This window comes from Bubalus bubalis, chromosome 18 (assembly GCF_019923935.1).
Source record: "Bubalus bubalis isolate 160015118507 breed Murrah chromosome 18, NDDB_SH_1, whole genome shotgun sequence".
NCBI classification, from domain to species: Eukaryota; Metazoa; Chordata; class Mammalia; order Artiodactyla; family Bovidae; genus Bubalus; species Bubalus bubalis.
The window spans coordinates 65294863-65300936 of record NC_059174.1 but is presented as its reverse complement, the minus strand read 5'-3'; positions in this window follow the sequence as shown (position 1 = coordinate 65300936).

The window sequence follows — 6074 nt, the reverse complement described above, 5'->3', positions numbered from 1 at the left end:
CTGGGTCTTGTAGTTTCCAGGTGCCAGGAGAAAAGGCCTGCGTCCACCTCATAAGGCGCCAGGAAATGACCTCTCCCAAGCCACGCCGGAGCAGTGACTCGACGCCTTTAAAGGGGCCAAATACCAATTGGTAGGGATGCGTTCTGCAACTGAGCGCCAAGGAATCCATGCCATGAATTACAAGGGCGCCAATGCAAATTCGCACAAAATATTTTGTTAATTTTATCTTGAGTATCTGTAAATGTTTTTGGTTATAAGGCAAATATTTTTTTAAAGTTTCCTTTATGCCCTTACGATTCTCATTTGTGGAATTGTAATTTCTTTTTGGATACTAATCTTAAATATAGCAAACTTGTGAAAGTGTCGTAAATATGCCAGATACTCATGTTATTTTTTGAAACTCTTCTATGTAGATAATCATATTTCCAGATAGGCTTGAAAGTGAAAGAAAGTGAAAGTCGCTCAGTCGTGTCGGACTTTTTGCGACCACATGGACTATACTGTCCATAGAATTTTCCAGACCAGAATACTGGAGTGGGTAGCCTTTCCCTTCTCTAGGGAATCTTCCCAACCTAGGGATTGAGACCAGGTCTCCCGCATTGCAAGCGGATTCTTTGATTCCCCAGCTGAGCCACCAGGGAAGCCCAAGTGGGTTTTCAATTATTTAAATTCTTTAATGTCTGTGTTAAGGCACCAGTTAGAATGTATAGTATCTTTGATATAGCACCAATAATGAGAGCCTTGTTTGCTTGCTAATTTTAAACCAAGCCCTCTTATTTAATTACTAGAATGTTAATTTATTGTAGTGTTTTCTTTGGTACATTTTGACTAATTATATATATATTTCTCTGTATAGTTGTGTTGTTTTCTAACATGAATGGATCTGTTAGGGGAAGCACACTGATTGAAACCACCCACCCTGGCCAGGCACCACAGGATCCATTTGCATGAGTTGTATTGACAGGAGGTCCTGGTAAGGAACACAGAACTAAATAAATAAGCCTCCACCAAACAGAAGAGTTCAGGAAAGGTCAAAAGCAGACACCACAGGTCCAATCACCTCCCAGAATCCTTCTCTCTGGCATCCATCTTGGCTGAACAAGGGGTGCACCACCAGGAAGGACTCTGAGTCAGAATGATCAGCTAAGGACAACCCAGAAGCTAATCCCATCACCATAAAACCGGAGACTGTGAGTCAGGCAGCAGAGCAGTTCTCCTGGGTTCACTTACCCTACTGCTCTCCACCCAGGTGCCCTTTCCCAATAAAATCTCTTGCTTTGTCAGCACATGTGTCTCCTCAGACAATTCATTTACGAGTGTTAGACAAGAGCCCAGTTTCGGGCCTTGGAAAGGGTCCCCCTTCCTGCAACAGATCTATTTTTCTGCACTTATTAATATAAACATGTTTTATAATTCATTAGTATTATGTTGAATCTGTTAATGTATTTCTAATACTAAACCATTCTTGAGTTACTGAGATGCTTTCAACTTGTATTACATTCTGGAAACACAGCTGAATTTAATAAGTTTTATGAGACTGTTATTCTAGCACCATAAAATTAGTTGAGGAACATGAATCTCTGTAAGATTTAGAATAAGCTTAGATTCCTCTTTTCAGTGAATGATTCATGTGACTCCCTTCCTATGAATCGGGGTCTTTCTACAAATCTGTCAGATATCAAGTATCAGCAAGTATCAAAGAGATTTGGTATTTGTTAGTTTGATCAAGAAAGACATGCATTTTAGGGAGGTTCAAGAGGGAGATGACATATGTATAACTATCAGGCATATGTATATGGCTGATTAATGTTGATGTATGGTAGAAACCAACACAATATTGTAAAGCAATTATCCTTCAATTAAAAATAAACCTTAAATAAAGAAAGACATGTCTAGGAGGTTGACTTATTGTTTTATTTTGTTATTTATTTTTTAATAAGATTTGCTGCTCCTGTTGCTAAGTCGCTTCAGTCGTGTCTGTTTCTGTGCGACCCCATGGACTGCAGCCTACCAGGGTCCTCCACCCATGGGATTTTTCAGGCAAGAGCACTGGAGTGGGTTGCCATTGCCTTCTCCTAATAAGATTTATTGAGTTATAATATAAAACTGTAATGTATCAATGTGTACATCTTGCTGATCTGACATATGTACACCATGTGAAACCATTCCTTCATCTAGTTAATTAATACATCATCACCTCATAGAGTCATCGTGTATATGAGAGAGGGAACATTTATATTACACTCTCTTTGCATATATCAATTATAAAGTATGGTTTTATCAACATTACTTATGGTGTTTTACATTAGATCCTCAGACCTTAGTCATTTTATACCTGGAAGTTTGCTCCCTTTCACCAACCTCTCCCTATTTCTTCCACTCCGCCTCACACCAGTAACAACATTTATACTCTTTATTTCTATGAGTTTGACTTTTTAAGATTTTGTATAAAAGTGATACCACAGAGTATTCGTCTTTCTGTTTCACTTCTTTTACTTCACACAATGCATTAAAGGTCTGTTGGTGTTGTCAGAAATAGCAAGAGTTCCTTCATTCTTATGGCTAGGTTGTTGTTCAGTCACTGTCATGTTCAACTCTTTGCAAACCCATGGACTGCAGGCTTCCCAGTCCTCCACTATCTCCCAGAGTTGCTGAAACTCATCTCCATTGAGTTGGTGATGCTATCCAACCATCCCATCCTCTGTCACCCACTTCTCCTCCTGCCCTTAATCCTTCCCAGCATCAGGATCTTTCCCAGTGAGTCTGCTCTTCACATCAGGTGGCCAAAGTATTCGAACTTCAGGCTTAGCATCAGTCCATCCAATAATATTGAGGGTTGATTTCCTTTAGGGTTGACTGGTTTGATCTCCTTGCAGTCCAAGGAACTCTGAAGAGTCTTCTCTAGCTCTGTATCTGGAATTGTTGGATACTAGGTTAGTTCTATTTTTTTTTTTTTTGTGAAAACTCGACTCTTTACCATAGTGGCTGCACTAATTTACATTCCCAGAATTGATGCACAAAAATTTCACATTTCTCAACATCCTCTCTAAAACTTATTATCCTTTGTTTGATGATAGCCTTTCTAATGTGTGTGATGATATCTCATTACAATTTTCTTTGTGTATTTAGTAATACTGAACACATTTCCATGTACTTGTTGCCCATTTGTAGGCTCTCGTTGGAAAACATGTTTATATAGTTCCACTGTTCATATTTTAATTGGATTATTTACTTTGCTATTAAGTTGTATGAGTTCTTCTTATATTTTACTTATTAACCACTTATCAGATGTATGATTTGCAAATATTTCCTGCTATTCTGTACATTCCCTTTTCATTTTGTTGATAGTTTTGGTTTTCTGTGCTGTGCAGATGCTTTTTTAGATTGATGTAGTCCCACTTGTTTATTAATATTTTTCTTTTATTAGTTGCTTTTGGTGTTAATCCCCCCAAAAATCAATGCCAAGGCAAATAACAAGGAGCTTTCACTCTATGTTTTCTTCTAGAAGCTTTATAATTCCAGGTTATGTGTTCAAATTTTACATCCATTCAGAGTTGATTTTTGTGTGTGGTGTAAGATAGGGATCCAGTTCCACTCTTTTGTATGTGTCTCTCCAGTTTTCCCCAAAACCATTTTTAGAAAAGACAATCCTTTCCTCATTGTCTATTCTTGATGGCTTTGATGTAAGCAGATTCACCGTATGTGGACCTATTCATCTCTGGGCTATATATTGTGTTCCATTGGCCTACATATCTACCTCTATTCCAATGATGGATTTAAAAGCTTAATTCTAAACCCACATACTATACTGGGAGTATAACTGTGTGTTTCTAAACTTCTATACACTTTGTAAATATTTATTGGGATTAAATTCCAGGTGGTAAAGAACCCGCCTGTCAAGGCAGGAAATACAAGAGATTCGGGTTGGATCCTTAGGTAGGGAAGACCCCCTGGAGGAGGAAATGGCACCGCACTCTAGTAGTCTTGCCTGAAAAATTCCATGGGCAGAGGAGCCTGGTGGGCTACAGTCCACGAGGCCCCAAAGAGTTGGACCTGACTAAGCAACCAGGCACTTCTCAATAAGCTGTAATGAGGCTGTGTCCTTCCTATTCCTCCATTTACAGAATCTTTACAATAGAGTCAAGGGTATATTTCAGTAAAGCACAAAGACTTGAATGATTTCCAACTAGCGAAGTAGTTCACCAACTAACTTTTGCCCCCACTTGTCATAAAGTCATTTCTAACCCAGTCATAACTGAATAATTTTATGATGAAACATTCTCCTAAGCCACTTCAGTAGTGTCCAACTCTTTGTGACACTGTGGACTTTAGCCTGCCAAGCTTCTCTGTCGATGGGAGTCTCCAGGCAAGAATACTGGAGTAGGTTGTCATGTCATACTTAAGATCCCCTAGGTTAGGGGATCTTCCTGACCTAGGGATTGAACCCGCATCTCCTATGTCTCCTGCATTGGCAGGTGGGCTCTTTACCACTAATGCCACCTGGGAAGCATTAATATAACATTATTAATGTTAATGTATAATGAAATATTAATATATCATTATTATTTTGTCTGATGACAGATAACTAAGGGACACTGTTAAGCAATGAACCCATAGTAAATAAAGAGGTTTATTTACTACATATTTACCATGTGACATGACCACACCAATGTCACAAAATCAGAAATAAGTCCTGTCTTGGTTTGCTAATTTGTCTTTTTCAATTATTTCATTTCTTTCACTTCTATCCCAGTATGCATTTTTTCTTTCTTTTTTTTTTTTTTTTTTTTGGCCAAGCCACAGGCATGCAGGATTTTAGTTCTCCCACCAAGGACTGAACCCGGGGCCCCAGAAGTGGAAAGGTGGAGTCCTAACTCCTGGATTGCCAGGGAATTCCATGATTCATATTCTATTGCCCCTGTGGCAAACTGTTACAAATTTAGAAGATTAAGACCGTTTCTGTAGATAATACTTAGGATCTTGGTTTTCTACCTACCCTGGAAATCTCTTGTATTTAGTTTTTTGCTGTTCAAAGTGACTATGAGATAGTTGGATTGTTGGATTAATATCTACCATGCTGTGTTGTGCTCAGTCACTCAGTCATGTCTAATTCTTTGCGACCCCATGGACTGTAGCATATTTGTTACTAATTTGTATTCATTGCCCTTTTCCTTTGTTTAAAGTAAATTTTTTCTTTTTTTAAATGTATGTTTGGTTGTGCTGGGTCTTTGTTGCTGCATGACCTTTTTCTCTAGTAATGGCAAGCAGAGGCTACTTTCTGGTTGCAGTGTGTGGGCTTCTCATTGCAGTGGCTTCTCTTGTTGTGGGGCACAGGCTCTAGGTTGCACAGGCTTAAGTATGTGAAGTGCATAGGTTCAGTAGTTGTTGTTCCCGGGCTGTACAGCACACGCTCCATAGTTGTGGCACACGGGCTTAGTTGCTCTGTGGCATGAGGGATCCTCCTGGACCAGTGATCTCCTGCATTGGCAGGCAGATTCTTTACCACTGAGCTACCAGGGAAGTCCCTTTATTCCAATTTTGTTTTCTACTCTTTTCCTGCTTTTGTGGCTTTCATTATTTTATGATTCCATTCTATCTTGTTAGCATATCAGGTTATACTTCTTTGCACTGATAAAGAACCTGCCTGCCAATTCAGGAGATACAAGAGACATGGGTTTGACCCATGGATCAGGAAGATCCCCTGGAGGAGGGCATAGCAATACATTCCAGTCTTCTTGCCTGAGGAATCCCATGGACAGAGGAGCCTGGTGGGCTACACTCCATAGAGTTGCAAAGTCAGACACGACTGAAGCATCTTAGCACATGGACAATAGAGTTTGAAGTAAACATTGACAACTAAACCAAGTCCACTTTCAAATAATATTCTCCATTTCACAGATAGTGTACCTCATAATACAACAATCCCAGTTCTTCCCTGTAGTTCCTTGAATTATTAATGTCATTTATTCTACTTATAATCAAATCCTTTACGATTATACAGTGGAAGTGGCAAATAGATTGAAGGGATTAGATCTGAGAGACTGCCTGAAGAACTATGGATGGAGGTTTATAAC